Here is a 25,356-nt window from a genome sequence, read left to right on the forward strand (position 1 = left end):
GATCTTAAAATACTCTCTTTTCCTATGGAGAGCATTAAGAGAGAAGACTTTACATAAAACCATGATCTTACTTTTAGATTGAAATCTCCATTATGTTGATTTAGGTCTTTTATCTGTATTGCAAACTTGTGGAATTTGTGTCACTTTCTCATGTTACAGTTTTAGATCCTGGTCACTATCATCATCCACCCACCCATATACACATTAGCTGAAAAGATAGATGCCTTCCTCAATATTTAGCTTAAAAGTTGTCATGGTTGGTATATTGGTTAATATCAATCATCTGAAGAGGTGAATCCCAACCTGTAGTGTCCCATATGTATTTTATTTCACAAGCCCTCTCCCTTCTCCAGGAGTGCTATGAGATCTGCCATTGTTTGAAAAACGAATTTAGGGGTGCCTGAGTGTTTCAATCGGTTAAGCATGGGGACTCCAGCTCGGTCATAATCCCACGGTTCGTGAGTTTAAGCCCCATGTCAGCCTCTGCACTGACAGCTTGGAGCCAGGAGCCTGCTTCGGATTCTGTCTCCCACTCTCTCTACCCCTCCTCCCCCTCAAAAATAAATACACATTAGAAAAAGAAAAATGGGGCTGCCTGAGTGGCTTGGTCAGTTAAGCATCCAACTTTGGCTCAGGTCATGATCTCATGGTTCGTGAGTTTGCTCCCCGCATTGGGCTCTGCTCTGGCCGCGCAGAGCCTGCTTGGGATGCTGCCTCCCTCTCTCTCTGCCCCTCCCCTGCCCACGCTCTGTTGCCCTCTCTCTCAAGAATGCATAAACATTGAAAAAGAATTTTTTTTAAATAATGGGACCCCAGCCCCAGAGGAGGCTGCCACCTGATTTAACACCACCAACTGATAGCAGTGAGCTGCCACCTGGAGGTGACTTATGCTGCCCTTGAGTTCATTCTCCCTCTCAGGTTTCTGACAGCTCCCTCGGAGTCAGCTTGCCAAGGGTCGGAGTCCTTGTCAGTGAGCAACTGTCCTCTCTGGAAATCTAAATTCTTTTTGAACAGTTTATATTTCATTCGGGTCATTGTGCAAAAGTATATTGGATTAATTATGGAGGGCCACTCAGGTAGAAATGAAACAGCTTAGAGAAATGATCACATATGTACTATATACACAGGTGTATAAATTGTTCCTAAAGTACAAGTGTAAAAATTATGCATCTATGAATACAAATTATCTATACTGAAAAGGAGAGTAAGTCAGACTTCATTCTAGAAAACAGCCCAGCCCCACATGTCCTTTCCGATCCACCTTCCAGGGAGGTGTGGAAATGACAAAGCCTCCCTCAGGAAGGCCTACCAGACAATACTTAGTAATAGAAGAAAGGCCTTTGCCCCTACAGGGCCCAAAGCAAGGCTTTCCAATTTTGTTTGCATAAAATACCACTGCTTACAAAGTAAACATTAGCAGAATAATTTAACAAGAATGGCTGTTGTCTTCCTGCCAGGTAATCCATTGATTATTTAGAATTTAAGACAAACTAAAGCCTTCACAATTAATTATTCTTTAGAAACTAATTCCAAAACTGTATGCAGAATGCTGCCTCTTTCCAAAAGAAACTTGAAGATAAAGAATGTGTATGTATACAGGTTAACAAAATAGAAATGAACATAGCAAGCCGGGACATGAGGAGAAGCAGATGTGCTGACCCTGAGGAACCGCTGACTACCGTGATTGATCATTGGATTTGACTTTGAGAGCAGGTTTACAAATCAGGAAATAGAAAACCTGAAAGCAATGGAAGGGCTAATAAATGGTGGTTAATGTTATAATTCATAGTTTCACATTTCTCAAATACCCATGTTTTTCACCACCTGAATTTGCAGCTGCATCGATATTTAAGGCTTTTACATTGTAACAAGACGCCACTGGATCAGAATCTTCTAGTACATTCCAGCACGAGCTCTACTAGACTGTGTGTCAGCTTGCTCTTCCAACTTAGAATCATTTGAGTCTTGTGTTTTAGGAAATAGAAAAGGAGGATTAAACTAGCAATGAGCTTTTGCCATATGTTTAGCTCCTTCATCTCTGACTGGAAAATTTGAGGCAATAAGGTCCCCAACATTTTGGCCTGAAAAACATCTCTATTATTCTTGGGAGTCATGACAAATAAAAAAAAGAATAAGTTACATTGTTCTCATTACATAGAATAGACACTTTCAACTGGAAGATTCTCAAGATGTACTTCTGGCGCAGGTCAGAGAGACTGGAGAATCTAACCAGACAGGATTCTCCTCTTACCCTTTTCTGGATCTGAGATCCCTGCCCTCAAGAGCCCACTTGTAGAGCCCAACGCCCACTACAGTCCCCAAGAGCCTCCCAGAAATGGCACCTGCGCGGAGGGCTGGGTGAGAGTCCTGCGTATACAGCAGTGGTCGGCACCAGAGGACAGCTGCAGACCTTAGGTGCTAGTAAATAAATAGATGAGAACAAAAAACATCCAGAACAGTAATGACCCTAATGGTTCAAGTTCAGGCCAGAAAAAAAAAAATTTTTTTTAAGGGGAATAACTTGTCAAAATAAAATTGTCAAAATGAGACTTCACAGGTTTCACCTATACACAGTCTCCTCCTTTGATCACGCGTGTGGCATGTTCCTCAATCTCTATGATCATCCAATTCTCATCAGAAACTATATCAACTATTTAGCAACTCTGCCTTAATGAGAATGAGAAGATGTGGGGTGAGGAGAGTGACAGCAGACAGAATACATTCTATTTTCTGAATTAAGACGAGAGGCAAGGAAGAAATGTGGACATGATCAATTTCTATCAGTAATCAAATAAAAAACACTAATTTTCAGAAAAGAGAAATTATAGGTTAAATGCCACTTTACTTTTCCTTGAAAAATCTGCATTTGGTCCCAATCCACCAAAACGAATGTAATCTTGGATTTATCTCCAGCCAGGGTACTACCCTATCTGGATTCGTTCATGGTTAAAACCTTCTCAAATCTACCTCCTGTCCGTTGGAATTTTTATTTAACCAAAGAAATCAGCATAATAACATATGTATATATTAATACTAATGTATGTATTGTTGCAGTGTGATTACGAGAACGGTTTGACTTGTAGAACATTTACATCATCATTATTTCCTCAACTCTGTTCCATCACATTCCTCTTCAGAGGTGGGGCACCTGGGTGGCTCAGTCAGTTAAGCATCTGACTCTTGGTTTTGGCTTAGGTCATGACCTCAGAGTTCATGAGTTCACGTCCCACTTTGGGCTCTGCACTGACAGTGTGGAGCCTGCTTGGGATTCTCTCTTTCCCTCCCCTGCTCATGTTCTCTGTTTCTCTCTCTCTCTCTCTCTCTCTCGTAAATAAATAAACTTTAAAAAAATTATTTAAAAAATCTGTTTGCACATAGAATTCTACCAGATGTGATTCACTCTTGATGGCACACAGGTGCAGAAAACCCTTCGTGACGCTGTGACGTATTGTTGATTAATTCCTTTAGTTAAGGAAAATTTCCAGCTGACACATGGTAGCCATTGGAAGTGCTTAACCACGAAGATAGGGGCTGTCCCTCCAGGACAAGAGCACGCGTGCAGTTCTTCCAATAGCGAAGGCCTGCTTTCTCCCCTGAACTGCTGAGCGTTGGGACCTTCATCAATCAGCACAACACCCAATCTCTCAGCCAACAAGCAGCAGATTCTTAAGAAGCTTTTTTCTAATTTTTCTCCTGGAATGCTGCTACCGCGAGATCAAAGCCACACTCAGAAATATCTTTGCATAGTATCTACACTGATTGTTTTTCTCAGTGCAAAACGAGAGAGTGCGTTGGCCCAGTGGTTCAAAAGCTCTTATCACAGAGATAAGAGTGAAGGGAAGTTATAAGCCCCTTCTTTCTTGACCTCTGATCCCAGGGGCCTGAGCTCTAAAAGGTCAAGGCGGCAGCCTCCCTGAGAGCCATGAGCCGTGGGCCAAGAGCAAACTAAGCTGGGTCTGGACTGAGAGAAGTTAGTACACAGCGGCCATATGTAAGCGCCTGACTTGCAATAGAGGCCCACACACCATTTTTGCTGATTCCCTTGTTCCCACTGTGCCTGCTTCCCCCCCTCACACGTTCCACTTGCCCTTAACCAGCCTGGTCCGTCACATGGCAGATTCCCAGCCTCTGCCCTCTCCTTGTTCTCTTCATGCCTCAGTTTCCACTGCCACCGACCTCAGCTGCCCCCTGAATGCCAGTGCTCCTTGAGTGTCTGTCCTGGGCCCTCCTTGGGTGATTTCACCTGCGACCCCAGCTTCAACTGCCTCCGGTATGCTAATTCCGTGCAGCCTGGATTCCCAGCTCATCTAGCTCCCCCTATCCAGGCCCCAGATGCTTTCTAGAGAGCCCCCCTTCCATGCCCTTCTAGCATTGCATTTGTCATGTGCTTTCATCTGATGGGGTCTCCCAGAAATGTTTCACGTGGGAGTCCGGAGTGAGTCCCACTTTACACAGCAGATAGTGGTTGGCACCAATGGCACAATTGCAGACCTAACACAAACTGGCAGATTCTATCTGAGCACAAAGAACAAACCTCTGTTCGTATGTCCTCCCTCAGCTCTTCATTTTGCCTTCTGCCGCGTCGTTAGGCGATTCCACTCTTAGATTCGCGTGAGATGATACCAGAAGGCAGTTTATATAAAAGCGTTAGCTCTCCTCATGTATCCTAGCATAGTGTGTGGTAAGCACCTATTTTCCCAAACCAGCAAGCCTTCTATCAGACCTGACTCCTTCCTGTACCATCGGCTCTACCTCAGAAAACTCAGCTCAGCTCAGCTCTACCTCTGAAATCTCTCTTGACATCTCCCTCTCTCTCCATCCCTCTGCCTAAAGTGGCCTTCATCATCTTTATCTTCTAACCATCTCCAGATTGATTGTCACCGTCTCCTCTCTTGTTCATTGAGTTGACTTCCTAAGACATGAACGGCATCAGGCCTGCGCACATTTGGTGGCTTCTGGGTACTTGTAAGCACAGCCCAGTTCTGGTGCCTGGTGCCCTCAGGCCACCTTATCAGCTGCCTCTCCTGATCGCTCCCCAAGGACCCAGTCCTTGAGACACCCCTAACTTCTGGTGCCAGAGCCACCTCCTCCCGTGCCCCATGCCACTACTGGCCACACTGTCTCCTTATCTGTCTCTTCAGCTCTGAGTGTCCTTGCCTTTGCCAGTCAAACAGCCACTTAATCAAAAACCCAGCTGGGAGCACTTGGGTGTCTCGGTTAAGCATCCAACTTCGGTTCAGGTCATGATCGCGAGGTTCGTGGGTTCGAGTCCTGTGTCAGGTTCTGTGCTGACAGCTCAGAGCCTGGAGCCTGCTTCGGATTCTTTGTCTCCCTCTGCCCGGACCGCCTCTGCTCACACTCAGTCTGTCTCTCAAAAATAAACATCAACAACAATAACAACAACAACAACAAAACCCAGTTCAGACACAAGCACACCCGACTCCCTTGGACACACTCAGCCATTCTCCCCTGTGCTCCCCTGGGCCTGTGGACCCACCTCCGGGAGGACAGGACTGGGCTGTTATCTCACACATCCACATACAGGCCCCACTTCCTCGTGCGATGCATTGGGAGGTCAGGTGCTCAAAACTGCCTGTTGGTTTTGATTTCACCAGAATAAGAAAGCTGAAAAGTCCCAGATCCACTTCCTAACAGTCTCATTACATTTTAATTGCTCCTCTGCCCACCACAGATAATGTTTAAATGAGAGTCTACTCTGACATATTTATTGAAATGACTTCTAGAAGCAAAGAATAAGCCCTTATAAGGAAACTCTCCCAGTGGAAGCCTGTTCCTGAGGTAACAGGAATCCCCCATCAAGTGGGCACAGTGTCTTCACCTGGACAACCTGGAGCCCGGCAAGAGAAGGGTGGGTGGGAGAGAGGGGAGGAAAATGTGTTTCCATTAAAAGGAAAAAGAAGTGGTGTTGTGGGGCGCCTGGCTGGCTTAGTGGAGTGTGTGACTCTTGATCTTGGGGATGTGAGTTCGAGCCCCACGTTGGGTGTAGAGATTACTTAAAAATAAAATCTTAAAAAAAAGTTTTTAATGTTTATTTTTGAGAGAGTGAGTGGAGGAGGGGCAGAGAGAAGGAGACCCAGAATCCAAAGCAGGCTCCAGGCTCCAAAGTGTCAGCACAGAGCCCGACAAGTGGCTTGCACTCACAAACTGCAAGATCATGACCTGAGCTGAAGTTGAACGCTTAACCGATTGAGCCCCCAGGCACCCCAAAATAAAATCTTTAAAAAAAATAAATGGTGTTGTAAAACCTCCCAGAGTTAGGACCCTCACCGCCTAACAGCATAGCCTAACCCCTCATACGTGTCTAAGCATGTAGGTCAGTCAAACTACAGTGGTAACTGGGCTGAGAGAACTGCAAAGAGTGAGTGAACCTGCGTGGTGTTCAGACGAAGACACTTGACCAGCTTTTACTGACAAATCCGTTCTCCTATCTCACTGACAAATCCTTCAAGGTCAGAGGCCATGCCCTTTGCAACTTTAACCCCACACCCACGCCCCCCCTTTCCTCGCATTCTACCTGGTCCCTGGTGGGCCAAAAATAAAGGTTTGCCAAAGTGAACCTAGCAATAGCTCCAAGGCAGGCCAGAAGGACTAGAAAGTAGAATGGCTTCTACAGTGACCAAATCTAAAATTTATTCTCCCCTAAATCCCTGGGCAGGGACGAGATTGCAATGTTTCATGGCAAGTGATAGCAACAGCATCACCCATCCTCCAAGCCTTATCCCCTTAAAACACACAAAAAATAGTGTATTCCTGGGGCACCTGGGTGGCTCAGTCACTTAAGCATGCAACTTTGGCTGTCCATCCTGGGTTAACCTTTTGAGTCTCTGTGTCCTCACCTGTCAAGAGGAATACAGCAGGGGCCTCACAGGAAGGTTGTCAAGCACTTGGCTCAGTGCTAGGCACATGGGATGTAGTCTATATCTTTAAAAAAAAAAAATTAATGTTTATTATTCTTGAGAGAGACTGAGTGCAAGTGGGAGAGGGGCAGAGTAAGAGGGAGACACAGAATCCGAAGCAGGCTTCAGGCTCTGAGCTGTCAGCACAGAGCCCGATGCAAGGTTCAAACTTGTGAACCATGAGATTATGACCTGAGCCGAAGTCGGATGCTCAACCAACTGAGCCACTCAGGCGCCCCTATTGTTTTTTAAGATTTTATTTTTTAAGTAATCACTACACCCAACGTGGGGTTTGAACTTACAACCCTGAAATCAAGAGTTGTATACTCCACCAACTGAGCCAGCCAGGCGCCCCACGGATGTGGTCTATTTTATTGTTTTTATCGTTATGTGGGTCTTCAGTAAATTTGAGATGAGAGCAGAGATTCTACATTAGGGTAGAACACTATTGAAATATTAATGGATCTGGCAGTTTGGCAAGGTATAATGGAGAAATAGGTACCGACAAAAACAAATTAGTAAAGCAGCATGTTAAAACCTAAGACTGACAACACCTAGGCAGGACTTTTTTTTTTTGAAAACTGGCAGGTGGGGAGGAGAGGGTCTAGGCTCAGCCCACCATGTGAAACAGGAGAGGGAAACGAACAGGGGGTCAGCTCTCAACCATCATTTAGGTTCTAGGTGGCAGCAGGTTCCCACCTGGAGAGGAGGAAGCAGCCCAGAAATCTAGGCATCCAGTGATCCGGAGTCTGGATGTTAGATGCCCTGTCTAGAATTCTGGCTCCTGAGAAGAGAGATCGAGAACCACTCAGAAGCCTTGTTCTGAGGTGATGGAGCTCTGGGCTTCTGAGGCTCTTCCCCACCCCATCCCATAGGCTACCAAACACAGCTTCCCACAGGAAGTGGGGGGACTGCTAACTTTTTTTTTCCATGAGGCTTGATCCTACAACCTTGGGATCATGACCTGAGCTGAGATCAAGAATCAGACAGTCAACAGACTGAGCCACCCAGGCACCTGTAAAGCTCTTTTTTTCTTAGGTTTATTTATTTATTTTCAGAGAGAGAGAGAGAGAGAGAGAGAAAGCACAAGTAGGGGAGGGGCAGAGAGAGAGAATCCCAAGCTGACTCCACACTGGCATCATGGAGGCTGATACGGGGCTGAAACTCACAAACTGTGAGATCATGACCTGAGCTGAAGTCAGATACTTAACCGACTGAGCCACCCAGGTGACCACCCCTAAACTCTTTAATTACCTATTGCTTGAGCCCTGCTCAGGAACCTGCATTGAGGGATAGAGGTCAGTGAAGTCAGTGGTCCCAGCCATGAGCAGTTGGTGGAGAAAGTCAAGAACACGGGATGGAAACCACACATCCTGAATTCAGTAGGTTGAATTATCAATTGTCGGTGTTGGTCAATGTTTTTCTTCCCATGCGAGTCTTTGTGCAGAGGCACTTAGCATGCAGATAGGCACATACTGTTAACGTGCAGATATTTTTATAATAATATCATCTGGCATTTATATGGTAAAAAGGGAGGTGATTGTTATGCCCATTTTCCAGATGAAGCCCTAGCAAGATTATAAATGCTAGCAGGCAGTTAATAAGTGGCAGATCTGGGAGTTGAAAAAGGAATCCTCTTCAAAGGATAAGTGGACAAAGAATGTGGCATATATGCAATGGAATATTATTCAGCCGTAAAAAGAAGGAAATCCTGTCATTGGCAACAGCAGGAATGAACCGGGAGGACGTTATGCTAAGTGAGATAAGCCAGACACAGAAGGATGAATATGTACGCTCTCACTTATATATGAAATCTGGAAAAGTCAAACTCCTAGAATAGAGGAACAGAATGGTGGCTGCCAGCAGCTGGGGGTGGGGGAACAGGGAGATGATGGTCCGGTTTACGAACTTTCAGTTATAAGATGGGAATCTACTGGACAGCACAGTGATAATAGTTAATAATACTGTAGCGTATGCTTGAAATTTGCTAAGGAAGTAAATCTTCAGTGTTCTTACCCCCCACACACAAAAGGTAACTATGGGAGTGATGGATGTGTTCATTAACTTGATTGTGGTAATCATCTCATAATGCATTCATACAGTATATTAAATCATCATGTTATACTCTTTTAAAAAAAATCACATTGTACAACCTAAATATATACAATTTGTATTTGTCAATCATACCTCAATGAAACTGGAAAAGAAAAGAGACATTAAAAAAAAAAAAAAGAAAAAAGGAATCCTGGGTACCTGGGTGGCTCAGTCGGTTAAGTGTCTGACTCTTGGTTTCGGCTCAGGTCATGATCTCATGGTTTGCGAGTCAGAGCCCCGTGTCGGGCTCCATGCTGACAGCGCAGAGCCTGGTTGGGGTTCTCTCTCTCCCTCTCTCTCTGACCATCACCTCCCCTGCTCGCCCACACTCTCTCTCTCTCTCATGCTTAATGAACTGAGCCACCCAGGCACCCCTGCAGCTCTTTTTAAGTCCCAGCCTTCTCTCTAGTGAACTTGATCAGTTAACCCTGAGGCCAGCTCCTTCTCCCCCTACTTCTCCTTCCCCTCTCCTCCCCTCCCTTCCCTGCCTTTCTGTGGTTTGTGTAAACTGTGAGCCACTAAAGGCTCCCTTTCTTTCAGCTACTTTGAGTTGGGTTTCGGTCACTTACTCATAAAGAATACTGACTAATGTGTAAATATCTCCATTCAGGGGCAGAAACCAAAAGACACACAGAGACAGAGCCAAGCGATGTGTGGGAAGGCTGCCTCCCCAGCACCCACACTGGCACACAGTCGGTGTTCAAGAGGGACTGAGCGAATAAAACGGCAGAGAGGCAAGCACGGAACCTCTCTTGAGTGGGCAGAGAGGTGCCCCTGCCTGCAGGGCTGCTCTTGGTCCCGGGCTCACTTCTGGGTTCTCTGAATGAGTCCTAGCCGTGTCTGCCCTTGGGTTGCCAAGAGGCCGGGAAGGGCCACCCTAAGATCCCATCTGCCTGTTGCCACACAAATGTTTACAATAAACTTGGCCACCACCCTCCACATCCTTGAGGTGAATCCCAGGGCTCTGGATTTCTTGCAGCCCAAAGTGCCTCATGTGCTGTATGTCCTAATGACAGTTGCAAGATACAGATGGTCATCAAGGCTTACAAATGAGATTAGGGCTCAGGGACATCAGGCAACTTGCCTAAGGGCACAGTGCTAGCAGGTAGCAACATCGTAACTTTCATCCAAGTCTTCTCCAAGTGCATGCTGCTGCCTTAATCCCCTCCATTCAGAAATATTTCTCCTTTCCTCTCCTACTGCCCCCTACTCATCAGGAATAGCCATGGGGCCTTTAAGCATTTTGGGGAGAACTCTTTCTCTGAGAAAGGAGCAGGAATAAAGGCCAGTGAGGCAGGGGCACATCAATCTATAACATTCCATGGCTCTCAGGGGATCTGGTACCTGTGCTGCCAGATCCCCCGAGGCACATGGCCCTGGGCCCATGCCCTTTGTTTATCCAGATCCTGCTTCTGAGGCCACCCCCAGCCTGCCCACTGAAGCTCCATTCTTCACCCCAGTTTGACTTGGTTCGTTCCCAGCTTCTGGTTTCAGCACTTGGCTTCTTGGTGGGTCAGGAGTGCACTCACCCCAAAGGCTCCAGAATCGAATGGGAAGTTCCAGGCTGGTCTCCTTACTGTCTGCTCTCCTTGGAGTTCCACCCCACCCAGGCAGCTGTGTTGTAAGTCTGAAGCATGCACCCTCATGTCTTCCATCTTCCTTTTCTTCCTCACCCCCATACCAGGAGCAACCTTGAAGCCGTGCGCATTAGGCCACTTAGTATTACTTTTCCATAATTACATATCCTCCTGGTTTTCTCTGATTGCGCAATGTTTTTGTCTATTGGATATCTTTAAAGAGTAAGGGCTACACAGCAGCAAGAGCACATCATATAGTTCTTTTATAACCTTGTATATCCTGGGACAGAACTTAAGCCCACAGGAAGTGCTCAACAAACAAGCACCACAGATGTAGTAACTCAAGAATCAGTTACACATGAAGGTGGATCGAGACAAACCAGACCTAGAGAGAGATAGAGCCAGTCTGTTACTCAGGAAAAAAAAAAGAAAAATGGATTTGAGTGCCTGCTATACTCTAGTAAGTGAGTTACTTTGAAAGAGAAAAGAATACAAAATGAGAATACGTCGCCGTCTCTGCTCTCTGTGCAGCACCGTCTACTGGGGGACCACAAGCAGAAACTAATGATTTAGTGCAATGTGATAAACACAATGGTGAAAATTGCTACAACATTCCATAGAAGGAAACAGAGGACAAAGTCACTGTTAATGCCTGAGAGAATTTGAGAAGACTTCACAGAACCCTTGATTTGGGTCTGGAAACATGAATAGCAGTTTGCCAGTCATGACTGAGAGATTGCTTTCTTTGGAAGTTACGGCCATATATCCCATTATATGGATGCCAACCCGTCTGCCCAGCCATTTTATTTATCTATCTTTATTATTTTTTAAAGATTTTATTTTTAAGCCATCTCTACATCCAACCTGGGGCTCGAACTCACAACCCTGAGATCTAGAGTAGCATGCTCCACCAGTGGAGCCAGCCAGGCACCCTAAGCCCAGCCATTTTAATGCTGGACCAACAGCGGGGGCAAAGTATGGATTGTAGAATGTCCCTGCGGGACCAGTGCCCTGGGGCTTACGTGTGTGAGCTATAATCTTAGTTTCATGTAACATCTTCCAAAGCAATTAAAAATACTTTACCCAGATTGACATTGAATTCCCTTCTCTGCGCCCAATTAAAAAAAAAATAATGATAACAGCCTTATTAGATCTAAAAAAAGACCTGATTAGAAACAGCCTGTTTAAAAATCAATAAACTTTTCTTAATCCCTGCAGTGGAAAAAGAGAGAGGCTCCTCTCTGTCTTCCCTAAAAAGTCAGTATTTATACAAAGCATTACGTTGCCGGATTCAGAGACACAGAGGTGCCCGGGTTTCCACCCAGCTGCCTGCACCCTCTGAATCCTGCATGACTTATTTGGCTATAACTAATCTCAGCTCCAGGCTTGCTTACATTTTTGGGTTACCCTTTCGCCTGGAATGCATCTCAATGTTCTCATTAGTGCTGTCTTCCTAGCCCTGGCCCTCGCTTTGCTTTTGTTGCTGTTACTTTCTGTTCTGCCATTAGTAATCTTGACTGCTCCCAGCATGCAGCCAGGCCCTGGTGTGTTCCCCATCACGCTGACACTCTCTGTTCCCGCGCCAGACGGGCCCTGGACCCCTCCCTCCATCCCCTGTCCCCACAGCCACTGCGGATCTTCCTGGTTATCTACAGGCAGATTTTTTGTTAATTCTTTTTCTAATTATAAAATGTATTTTGTACATTTCCTGGAAGTCTATAAAGAAAAATATTAAGAAAACCCTCATAATCCACACTCAGAGTTAAGCACTGTTTTTTTTTCCTGGAATAATCCTTATTGAAAATATATTTTATTGTGTGTTTTATTAAAAAAGTAATATATCTCTTGATGTGATGTGATAAGAATGGCACTTCACTTCTGTGTGTTTCTTGTTCCCCCAAATTTAAAACCCCCGCCTAATGAGAAAAACATCAGACAAACCCAAACTGAGGGACACTATAAAATCTCTGACCAGAACTCCTCAAAACTGTCAAGGTCATCAAAAACAAGTCTGACAAAATGTTACAGTCTAGAGGAGACTAAGAAGACGTGATCGCTAAATATAATCCTGGAACAGGAAAGGGACGTTACAAAACAACTTTTGAAATCCCGTTAAATAACGGACATTAGTTAATAATCATGTGTCAGTATCGGTTCATTATTGGTGACGAACGCAAGATGTTAACAATAGGGGAAACAAGATACTGGATATATGGGAATGTTCTGTATTATCCTTGCAGTTTTTATGTAGATCTAAACCTATTTTCATATTTAAAGTTTATTTTTTAAAGAAGTACATGATCACTGGGGAAAAGAATTCAGACAAATGCAGAATTGTGTGGAATAAAAGGCAATTGCCCTCTGCGTCCATCTTTCCACCTCACGTCTGGCACCAGCCTTATTTTCCGGAAATGCTTCCTCTTTATGGCATAGTTGAGCTCACGCTGCCAATGCGGTTTTGAATGCTGGCTTTCTTCGTCAGCTTTACAGCATGAGCCTTTCCCTGTGTCCTGAAGGACTCTTCTTAAAGACAATTTTATAGGTTTTGTGATATTCAAGGCACTGTCTTCTTGCCTAAATTAGCTGTGATCTAGCCCTTATGTTTCCTGAAGATTCGCTTTCATTACTCATGTCTTAGAATGTCTTCTCCTGCAGAAAACCACTCCTTTGGTTTCTCCAAGCAACAAGGAAGACAGCAAGCAATGGCTTCATCCACGCTCTCCTGGGACCTCCATAAAACTTGCTTAATGTTTCAACAGAGATCGAATTTAAAGCCTTTCTTTTCTTGGGGCACCTGGGTGGCTCAGTTAAGAGTCCGACTTCAGCTCAGGTCATGATCTCACGGTTTGTGAGTTCGAGCCCCACATCAGCCTCTGTGCTGACAGCCTGGTGTGAGCTGTCAGCAGGCCTGGAGCCTGCTTTAGATTCTGTGTCTCCCTCTCTCTGCCCCTCCCCTGCTCGTGCGTTCTCTCTCTCTCTCTCTCTCTCTCAAAAATAGATAAACATTTTAGAAAATTTAAAGCCTTTCTTTTCTTGATCTCTTCCTCTGCCTTTATTTCTCATGATGGAGGGATTTATAATCCACTGGGATAACTGTCATTGCTGATGGCTAAAATGTGTGATGTTTCATGCATGGGATTGAATGATGTCCCCCCGCAAATTCATATCCACCCAGAACCTTAGAATGAGACTTTATTTCAAAACAAGGTCTTTGCAGATATAATTCAGGAAAATGAGGCCACACTAGATTAGGGTGGACCCCAATCCAATGACGGGTGTCCTTCTAAGAAGGCCATGAGAAGACACAGAGACACAGATGGAGAACACCATGAGAAGATGCACACAGGAATTGGAGGAACGCATCTACAAGCCAAGGAACATTCAGGATTGCTGGCAACCACCAGCAGCTCAGAGACAGGCATGGAGCAGACTCTCCCGCCGAGGCCCTAAGAAGGAACCAATCCTGCCAACGCCTTGATTTGGGACTCCCCGTCTCCAGAACTGCGAGAGAACACATGTCTGTTGTTTTAAGTCACCCAGTTTGTAGTATTTTGTTATGGCCGCCCTTGTACACTACGCACAGGGGGCCGTGGCCTCGGAGGAACCTGGGTCTAAGCAGAGTCTGGCACTTGTGAGAGGAAAGGGGCGATAGTTCTCACTGTGAGAGGGCAAGGAGGTGTCCAGTGGTATCCACCAACATCGCATGTAATGGCAGTCGGCAAAAGTCCAATCAGACAGACAGGTCGGACAGAACGCAGACCACAAAGATCACTTTCTCCCCCTTTGATCTGTGTCCGTATTATTTCCAGAAGGTTTAAGTTGTTGTTTGCCAGAGTTTGCCTTTAATACACAAAGCCTCCAGGTTGACATGTGTTAATTTAATTTGGCTGTGACGAAATAAATTACTTTAGCACTTCATTTCTTTTATTTTTTTCAAGTTTATTTATTTATTTTGAGAGAGAGTGCACGTGCACAAGAAGGGGAGGGGCAGAGAGGAGACACAAAATCCCAAGGAAGCTCTGCACCATCACGCCATTGGCGCAGAGCCTGATGCAGGTCTCAAACTCACATGAGGTCATGACCGTAGCCGAGATCAAGAGTCAGATGCTTAACTGAATGAGCCACCCAGGCGCCCCAGCACTTCATTTCTTTTAAATTATTTATTGTGGGGGCGCCTGGGTGGCGCAGTCGGTTAAGCGTCCGACTTCAGCCAGGTCACGATCTCGCGGTCCGTGAGTTCGAGCCCCGCGTCAGGCTCTGGGCTGATGGCTCGGAGCCTGGAGCCTGTTTCCAATTCTGTGTCTCCCTCTCTCTCTGCCCCTCCCCCGTTCATGCTCTGTCTCTCTCTGTCCCAAAAAAAAAAATAAATAAAAACGTTGAAAAAAAAAAAAATTTAAATTATTTATTGTGAATGTGCTTTGAGAACACACACACACACACACGCACACACACACACACCCCTCTTAACAGTGATTGCTATATGTATTTTATAATTTTTCTAAAATGACCTTATATACATTTTATGAAGAAAATATTTTAATAAATTTCTTTTAAAAGAGGGTGCTGCATCTGCTACAAAAATTGATTGTGGTTGCAGAGATTCTCCTCAGATGAGAGGCTCGAGGTTGGTGAGGAAAACGCAGGTGGGACGTTGGCAATAATTTTTCTTCTTTTTTTTTTAATGTTTATTTACTTTTGAAAGAGAGAGAGGGAGGGAGAGCACAAGTGGGGGAGGAGCAGAGAGAGAGAAGGACATACAGAATCTGAAGCTCCAGGCTCCAAGCTGTCAGAACAGAGCCCGACTCAGGGCTCGAACCTGCAAATCACGAGATCATGGCCTGAACCGAAGTTGGACGCCCAACCGACTGAGACACTCAGGCGCCCTGGCAATAATTTTCAATGGTGAGAACTGGGGACCTTTCAGGTCCAAAAGGTAATCTTGGTGGTGCTATGAGGTACTATGAGGTCCTGAGGCGAGTGTGTGGTGATGAATTCCTCTTGTGGGGGTGGGGGTGGGGGTGGAGACGGTGTTAGAGAGCAGAGCCTTGAAGAAGTTTAGTGACTGTTAGTACAACTGTGGGGTCAGAATGGCAAGAGAAAATGCTTCTCTCTCTGGGCTGCTGTGAATGAAAACAGGAGGGAGGGTGAGGTTTGTGGGCACAAGGGGAAGCTCCCGTGGTTCGCCACAGGAAGGCAGGCCACCCCTGCCTAGAGGCACCTTTGTGTCCTCTGATGATCCCAGCGTCACTTTCTGTGTAGGTTATCTGTTGGTGCGTAACCTTGAAACTTAGTGGCTTCACACAATGGTAAACATTTATTACCTCAGAGTTTCTGTGGGTAAGGAATTCAGGAGTGAATTAACATAATTCTGGCTTGGGATCTCTCATGAGGTTGCAGTGAAGATGACCACCAAGGCTGCAATCATGCAAACAATTGACTGGGACTGGAGATCCGCTTCCCGAAAAGCTCACTCATACAGCAGGTAAACTGGTCCTAGTGGTTGGCAGGAAGTCTCAGTTCCTTGCCGGCCACCATAGGGTTGGTTGTGCCCAGAGAAAGTGATCCAAGAGAGAGCAAGGCAGATGCTGCAGTGTCTTTTATGTCACAGTCTCAGAAGTCACACATTGTATCCACCATGTCCTATTGATTATACTGTTGGCCCTACTCAGTGGGAAAGAGAACTACAAAACCAGAAGGTGAGGATCGTTGGGTGCCATCTTGGAGACTGGCTGCCACGCTGTACTTAGAGCTAAGCCACCAGTCTAGCCACATCATTGGATCCATGGCTGACTGAGAGCCCGAGTGCTGGTAACTTCCAAAACCTGAGCAACGGTATATTCTTCCTGAACCCTCAAAGTGAAGCATTCAGAATATGTCCAGCCACACTGGGGACCTGGGAAAGATGCTAAGGATTATCCCCAAAAGGTCAGAATTCCAAGACAAACCTCACTCTACCCTTACTCATTTTCCCCCAACTCTTTTTTAACCACTTTTTCCTTTTTCATATGAATTTTATATATCGTTAAATGCACAAATCTTAGGTGTGCAATGTCCCAGTTTTGTATAATGCCTCATTCCTGCATAACCCAAACCCCTACAGAAATATAGAAAATTCCTTCATGATCCTTCCCAGTCATCCCACCCACCACACACACACACACACACACACACACACACACACACACACTCAAGCAACTACTGTTGTGATACCTTTCCACTGTAGTTTAACATGTTCTAGAATTTCAAATAAATAGAATCACATAGTATGTATTCTTTTGAGTCTAGTTTTGTCTTTAATCAGTATGTTGATTCATTCATGTTGTCATGCACCAGTGATTCATTTCCCCTAGCATCATTTTTTAAAATTTCAAATCTACAGAAGAACTGAAAGTTAATACAATGAACCCCTATATATCCTTGACCTAGATCCACCAATTGTTAATGTTTTGCCATATTTGCTTTAATACTTTCTATTTCTTGTCCTTTCTTTTTTACTGAACCCCTTGAAAATTGCAGGTATCAGAAAACTTCATCCCTAAATACTTCAGCATGTGCTCCTTAGAACAAAGACATTCTACATTATCATAAAACCATTGTCATGGCCAAGACATTGGACATTGATACAATAATATTATCCAACATACAGTCCATATTCAATCTCTTTCATTCTGCTTAGAGGAGAACAGGCCCAAGTCTTAGGACATGTGGTGAGATCTGGGAATAGAGGGTCAGCTGTCTTGACCTTGATGCTTCATCTTCTTTCTTTCCCCCTCATTTCTCCATGGCCATCCAGTGTGTCCTAAGCCCTGTCTTGGGTAGTACTCAGCTTTCCTGGGCAGTTTACTTCAGCCCTATTTATAGGAACTCTCTTTCCCTCCCTTGGGTGGTCAAGCCCTCCTCAGTGCACCCCACATGCTCACATGCACCCCTCCCCAGGGATCAATTTCTGTGATGGACATTCCTCGAGGTAACATAGATGCTGGGAAATAATCCTCCCTCCTCATTTTTTGGTGTTTGAGTCTCACTGCTTAAATAAACTTCCCTCCTCTCAGTCCCCTCCCCCAACAACAAGGCACAGGAAAGTTTCCCGGGGCTAGGAGTAAACACATCTTTCTAACACGCACACGTACATGCGCATACACTACACCAGCAGCCTCACACTTGGGTCTGATTCTCCCCACCACCAGCCCAACCCTCTGAGTCTCCATCAGGGTGAGGCGGGAGCTACCGAGCCCCATCCAGGCACAGCCACAGCCCCCCAGCTCGGCAGCATTGCTCTGCGCCCTTGGCAAACTAATGGGGGCTCGTACTCCCCAGCTGTCCCTCCCAACCTCACTGCTCACTTGGCCTCAGGGCAGAGATAACACACCTTGCCTCAGGCAGTAATTGATCATTCTCATGATTGGTCAGTTCTAAATATTTAGGTAGGGTTCTGCTGCAGTCCCCTGCATCAGGGCATTGCCAACATGCAGTGCTGGGCCTCTGGCTGCAGCTGAGAGGGAGGTGAGGGACAGGCCACGAGTGGAATTCACAGAGCCAACGGCACACTGGAGGCCCAGCCGATCTGCTAGAGCAGCTTCCCTTCTGCATGAGTCTGTGAGCCCTGCCCGCCTGCCCGCCGAGGAACAGCCCGGGAGTCTGCAAAAGAAGCCGGATGTTTCCTTGGGAGACTCCATTCTAGCCTTAAGCCCACGTCGGAAAGCCTGGCCTCACGAACAAGTGACAGCAGCTCCGTCTGCTTCCCTGGCTAGTGGTTGGAAACTGGGAATCAGAAAATTACCTTTCAGTGCACAGAGGTGTGAGGCGATCAGAACACGTCAACATTTTGTTTTGTTTTTAATGTTTATTTATTTTTGAGACAGAGAGAGACAGAGCATGAACGGGGGAGGAGCAGAGAGAGGCAAGGAGACACAGAATCTGAAGCAGGCTCCAGGCTCTGAGCTGTCAGCACAGAGCCCCACGCGGGGCTCGAACTCACGGACCATGAGATCGTGACCTGAGCCGAAGTCGGACGCTTAACCGGCTGAGCCACCCAGGCGCCCCCACTTGTCAACATTTTGGCAGAAAACTTCGGCCCCTTCCTGCTGCACCCGCCTGCTATTCATAACTTAATTCACTGCAGACGTCCCCCCACCCCAAAAAAGTTCTGCACAAGCCATGCAGTGGATTCCAGGGTGTCGGGTGCCTTTATTTTAGACATTCACACAGTCGGGCTTCCTGCTGGTGTGACGTCTGCAGTAGGGGTGCTGGTGCCCTGTAGGGTGGGGGTGTGGCTAGCTACCAGGAGAGGTCACCAGATACTTTGACAGCCAACTCAAAAAATAGTCCTTTTGTCATTTCCAGACCCAGGCAAGAGATCTAAGGAAAGGGTGACAGACCCTGTGTACAGACCCTTCACTAAGGGCCAGAACTCATTTGGAGCACCCCTTTCTATGGTTTTTCCCTGGGTCATTCATTCTAATGTTTAGTCATAAGCTGTATTAGAGACTGGAGGTTGTTTACAAAAGCATAAAGAAAGATTAATAGCTCAGGTATAGTATAGGCACAGAGAAAATCACAGTCCTATACAGACACAAGAAGGGGACCAGAATTTTCTGTCTCCTGGAAGCCCAAGCTAAAGGGCAAACAATCATTGCAGGGGGCACACAGGGCCCTTAGGTGTGAGCAGACTGGGTTTTAGGAATAGAATGTCTTCTCTTAAAACTGAGGACTGAGGGGGGGGGGGGGGTGATGGCGCCTGGGTGGCTCTGTCGGTTAAGCATCCAACTTCAGCTCACGTCAGGATCTCACCATTCATGGGTTTGAGCCCTGCATCCGGCTCTGTGCTGACAGCTCAGAACCTGCAGCCTGCTTCGAATTCTGTGTCCCCCCCCCCTTCTCTGCCCCTCCCCCGCGCACGTGTGCACTCTCTCTCAAAAATAAATAAACATCAGAAAAATTTTTGAGAACTGAGAAAAATCTCCCCAGTGGGCCCAGCCAGAGTCCTGCTACACCATCTCATTTGGGAAGACTGCTGATTTTTCATGATAGTTTGGGGTTTTGGATTTGGTTTGGTTTGGATTGGTTTGTATGGTTGTGGTTTACCGCCCCTCCCTGCCAAACGTGGCCTTTTTTTTTTTTTTTTTTTTAACTCAAAGTCACAAGTTGACTCCAGTAACTTAACATTGCCATGGTGACTAACTCCTTTGGTAGAAAGGAGAAAACTGTAAGTGGTGCAAATGGACAAGAAAGAATCACAGGAAGAGGGAAAGGGTGGGAGAGGCATTTTACAGTTTATCAAGATCAAAGGACAGAAACATGGCTGCAAAAAACCCCACAAAACCTACAACTCCCACACCGGAACCACGTCTAAAGTTTGCCGGATCCGCTCTATAGCACCCATCCCCGTGCTGGGTCCAGAGGAATTCCAAACTGTTGTCATTTATCCCATGTGGTGAGCATCTCCTGTTTGTAACTTGCAGTATTTAACTGCTGCTTCCTCCTTTTCACTTGTCTGAGGAGCTACAGGCCAAGTTCAGCAACAGTGTTGCAATTTGCCAGCAGGTGCAGCCAGCTAACAACAATCAGAGAAGCCTGGATATGCAAAGTTATTTTTCCCTGCCTTCCAACTTTCCACAGATCCAAAACGCGGCAGGTGTAAAATCCCAGCTCCTAGCTGGGACATCCCCGGCCTTTCCGATTTGATCCAACTCACTTTTTATGGCCTTAGTTCTTACTGATTCAAGCACCCACTTAATCAGAGAGGTATCCTGAATATTTTTTTAAGAAAGTGCAATGCTGGGTGTGGAGATGAAAAGATGAGCTTTCCTCTCTGCTCTGGAGAAGCCCGTTGCCTAGTCCGCCTAGGAACAGGCTAAGCTGCTATGCTAAAGCAAAGAGACATCTACACAGGCACACACAGCAGCTTAAAGAAGATTCACTTTATTTTTCACACAAGAGACCATTGTCAGAGGTGAGTAGTCCAGACTGCAGGGGCCGCTCAGTTCTATCAGGTCAGCTGGAGACCTGGCTTCTTCCCATCTTGTTACATCATCATCCATAGGATGTTGTCCTTGGTTGCATGGTCAAAGCTGGGTCACAACCACATCCACTCTTCAGCCTGGGAAAGAGGAAGAGAAAAAGGGGAGAGCGAGCAATTTCCTTTCAAGCAAGAAACACAGCTGGTGCACCTGCCCTTTTGTTTACATTCTAGAGCATGGGCCTAGTCATGTGGTTGCATTTAGCTGCAAGGACGGCTGGGAAATGTAGTCCTTAACTAGGCGGCACTGTGGCCAGGTAATAATAAGTTGCAACTATCTGGCTAGAAAGCATCTTTTTTTTCCCTCACAGCCTAACTTTATTTTTAATTGATCCATGAAATAGTTTTGTATCTTATAGCCTCGCTCTCAATTGTAATTGCACTGTCAGGGTAGAGAGATGCCAGTTCATAGAAACTTGTGGGGAAGAGAATGTCCTGTAGCAGTTTACTGTGTCAGTTCATATTCTGGGACATATTTTACTGCCCATCAGAGATGACAAGTATCATCACAATGGCAGTCGAGTTGATAAAATTCCAGCGATATGAAACTTAGTCGACTTTCAAGTTTATTTTTCGCATGAGAATGTGATGTTTCAGGTGGCTTCTTGAGGCATGAGTAGAAGCTGGTCAGGTGGGAAAACAGGAAGAACATTCCAGAATGTGAAGAGCATGTGTAGAGGCCTGTAGCCATGGCGAGGTCAGGTATATTCACAGACTTATTATGGGGAGCAGGTGTGTATAATACGGGGGAAGAAAGGCAGGGGAGCAATTGGAGAAATGGAGTAGAATCAGATGATGCTGAGCCTTACACTCCAAACTAAGGAACTTGGATTTTTCCCTGCAAAGCAGATGCTGTGGGGCACCCAAAAAGAGTACCAAAGATACTACACTCCCAGGATCCAGAGCCACTCCCAAAGATAAGCAGAAGAAAGCCTTAGGCAATCTCCCTGAGAGCTGCCAACTGTTGATAGCACCCAGCTTCACAGGGACTACAACCCACATTTCTGTCTGCCCTATCTTCGGGCCTCCTCACCTGCCAAGCCAAGTTCTCAGGACACAAAAGGAGACCGACAAGAAGGCAATAGCTGTCCCTGAAAAGAAAAAGATCAACCATCAGTAGGTGCCCCAAAGCAAATTCACGTGTCACAATTCAAAGACTGAATCCTTATAGATGTTTTTTGCCCGCCAATCTGAATTTGGAAAGGGAAGGATCCTGTGAAAATTTACCTTCCCGTGTCAAGCAGGCACTGCAGCTAGAGATCTGGGAGAGCTGACTTCCAGTAAGAATTCTCACCCTCTGCAGGCTCTGCGGGTTTTCCCAGGATCCCATCTGCAGGCTCTGCAGTGAGTGTGGGGCCCCTGCGGGTCTCATCCTGATCGCCAGAAACTGTAGAGGAGGAAAAATAATTTCCCCTCTTCCTGTTATGGTGAATGCTTGGCTGAGACCCCTTTTTCTCTAGGCCACCTCATAAGTGAATAAGCTCATTTAGGTTGAAAGTTCTCCAGAGTGGCCACTAGTTCCAGATTATCCTTCGTAAGGTTTGCCTCCTTGTTCAGCCTTAAAAGAAAATTGTGTTTAAGTTGGACCCAGTCTGACCCCAAACCCATTCTGGCTTCTAGGTCCAATCCAGCCTGATCCCAGACCCAGGCCGGTTTCTAATTTGGATCCAGTCCAGTTTCCAGGTCAGACCCAGTCCGTTCCCAGACCCAGCCCGGTTTCTAAGTGTGACCCAGTTTGACTCTGGTGCGTTTCTGGACCCAGTCTGGAGAGAGAACTGCTCAAATGAAGTCTGAAAGCTCACGACGCCAGACCTGCAGGGCCAGGACGCCGAGGGACTTCCCGGCCACCTCCAGAGGCAGCGACACAGCAGAGAGCTTGAGGGGCTGAGCAGGTACCTACATCTGGTTGCTCTTTGCTACATCTGGGGGGCTCTCGGGGTCTCCTCCTGCCCCCAGAACTGTTAAAAGATAAACTGAGGCATATTAAAACTTTTTAAGCGTTTATTTGAGCAAAAATCGATTCTAATTGAGCAGCCTCCAACCAGCAGAGAGAAAGTGAGCAAAGTCAAAGTCTTTTGTGGGCAGAAGGGAGCAGGAAGGAAAGAGCTGGTTGGTATCTGTGAAGTTCCTTTCCTTTAGGCGATGGCAGGGGCCTATCAGGCACATTTCCTAACTATGATGACCAGGTGATTCCCGGGACAGCTGAAATGGGGGTTCAGTCCTAACTGGCTTAGCATAAACGATTCCATTTGTGCCTGTTGCCTTACTCTTAACAGCACACACAGCAAAAGTGAGCGTTTCAAAACACAAATCTGAGCCTGGCACCCTCCTGCTTCCAACTCTCCATTAGCTTCCTGTCGCTCTTAGGACAGAGAGCAGCCACCTCCCTAAATGCCCACAGGGATCTTCATGGTCTGCCTCCTCCTTCTCCAGCCTCCTCACATGCCACACTCCTCCCAGACACCCCAGCCCTTCTTATTACTCCATACCTGCCATGATGCCCTCCAGGAGAGAACATTGGCGTGAGTCACACCCCTTTCCCTGCCAGTTTCACCTGGTGAACCCTTGAGGGTGTTCACGTGTTACTTCCTCAGGAAAGCCTGCCCTAAACTCCGGCTGGGTCTGTGCCCGTAACTACTCACGTATGTAACCGTCCTGCAAGTTCCGGCTGTCACAGGTGCAATCTTCCATTAGTTTGTGCGATTCGTTGATTAATGTCCTGTATTGACAGCTACATTTCCTGTGTGGTTCTTTTCTTCCTCAGCTACATTAACCACCAGTGAAGGCAGGGGCATATCTTACATTCATTAGTCTCCTTCAAAGGGCTTAGCCTATTGCTGATGTCTGGTTGTAACTGGAATGGTTAGTAGATTCTAAGTCCCTTTGCATAAAATGTGGGTTTACCTATAAATAACGCAAATCTTTCCTTAATGATACCCCATATCCTTGTGTGTGTGTGCGATCGCAGTGGTCTTGGCTTATGCTATATCTAGGTGGTATAGGCAGCTGCCTATTAGCCCATGAGTCACTAGAGTTACAGAGAAGATGTGATTCATCCATCCTTTTATGCGTGTACATGTGCATTCAATCAACAAACATTCATTGATATCAGGCAGAATGGTAGGCAATGGGCAACGCAGAGGTGAATAAAACAGCAGCTGATGGCAGGGGCTTCTCTGTACAGTTATACAAGTTGTGCACTGCATAAAGGTGCCAGTGAGAAGAGGAGCATATAAGCTGAAACTCAGGCATGCCTCATAGCAGGTAGGCTAAATGTGCCTGGAGAGGGTGACTTTATCAGTGATTCGAATGGGGCAATATGAAAACGTTTGAGGCCCTGGTTAAGGGCTAGTTTTTTCAAATCGTGGGAGAGATGAAGAATGCTCTGTGAGGTTAGCACTGTAATTCAGGCTCTGAGGGCACAGAGGAAAGAGTGACACAGACCAGTGGAGGGCTGAGCAGGACCTGAGGGAATGAGTTACCAGACTCATTCCAGACTTACCCCTGGGGTAAGGTGAACACATTCTTTGTGTGTGTGTGTTTATTTATTTATTTTGAGAGAGAGGGCATGTGCACAAGCAGGGGAAGGGATGGAGAGAGAGGGAGAAAGAGACTCCCAAGCAGGCTCTGCACTGTCAGCACTGAGCCCAACACAGGGCTTGATCTCACAAACCGCGAGATCATGACCTGAGCCAGAATCAAGAGTCGGACATGTAACCAATTGAGCCACCCAGACACCCCTAGACATTGTCCTTTGACTCAAGTGTTCTGTCTCAGAAGAGGCCTGAGGACACCAGGGACACCCAGGGAGTGTGGGTAGAGAGGAGGAGGAAGGGAGAGTCATTAACAGAAGAAAGGAGGCCCAGAAGCTTATTTTACTGGTTTGCTCTGGTTTGCCTTTGAACATATACTGTGGCCACGCCCTCTCCCCATCAGGGATACCTACACAGAGCTGGACAAGTGAACCCACACAGGCAGGGAGCACCCAGGCCCGTGCAGCTGTGCTGTGCTAAACCTGGAATGTTAATAAGCCGATTTGCAGTAGCCTCCTCCCAGCCTTTCCCACCCCCCAGTTGCAATGGGCCACCAAGGGAGGGTTGCCAGGTAGGCAGTTCTGTGTAACAGAGAAGGTCTATCTTTGTAGTTCAGGTTGTGCTGGTGAAGAGGAGGGCAAAACAGAGGACAGGACTGAGTTTGGTCCCACACTGCCTCAATCTGTGGAGGCTTTCGTTTCTGGAGCCGAGGATTCTGCCTACCTGTTGAGTCCAAAAGCCAAAACTCCCTTGCTAGGCCTCCAGCAACATGTATTTCAGAGACTTTTTGAGTGATTGATAATATTAAGTATGTTTATTTCAATGACTAAAAGCCCCTCACGTAGGTTATTGGGTTTCAGATGGGAAGCAATTTGTGGGTGTGAAAGAGCCGTCTCTCATAGAAGGGACGAGGGACCGCCTGAGGTTGCATGCCTGGTTGGTTGACTAACAGAGCTAGGATGCACATCCGTGTCTGGGTGATTTCGAAGTAATGCTCCACTTTCTCATTCAGAGAAAGGGAGCAGCAACATCTACCCTCTGGGGTGGTTGTGAGAATCTACATATGAAAATCTACACGAAGTGGCCAGTAGGGCTCCCCGTGCATAATATGTGCCTTATGTATTCAGAAACTCTTAGTTTCCCTCTTCTCCCTGCAACTAAGAGTGACCAACCCCCATAAGACGTAATAAAAAGAACATGGCCTGGTCCTGGGCTCA

This window comes from Neofelis nebulosa, chromosome 3, assembly GCF_028018385.1.
Source record: "Neofelis nebulosa isolate mNeoNeb1 chromosome 3, mNeoNeb1.pri, whole genome shotgun sequence".
NCBI lineage: Eukaryota > Metazoa > Chordata > Mammalia > Carnivora > Felidae > Neofelis > Neofelis nebulosa.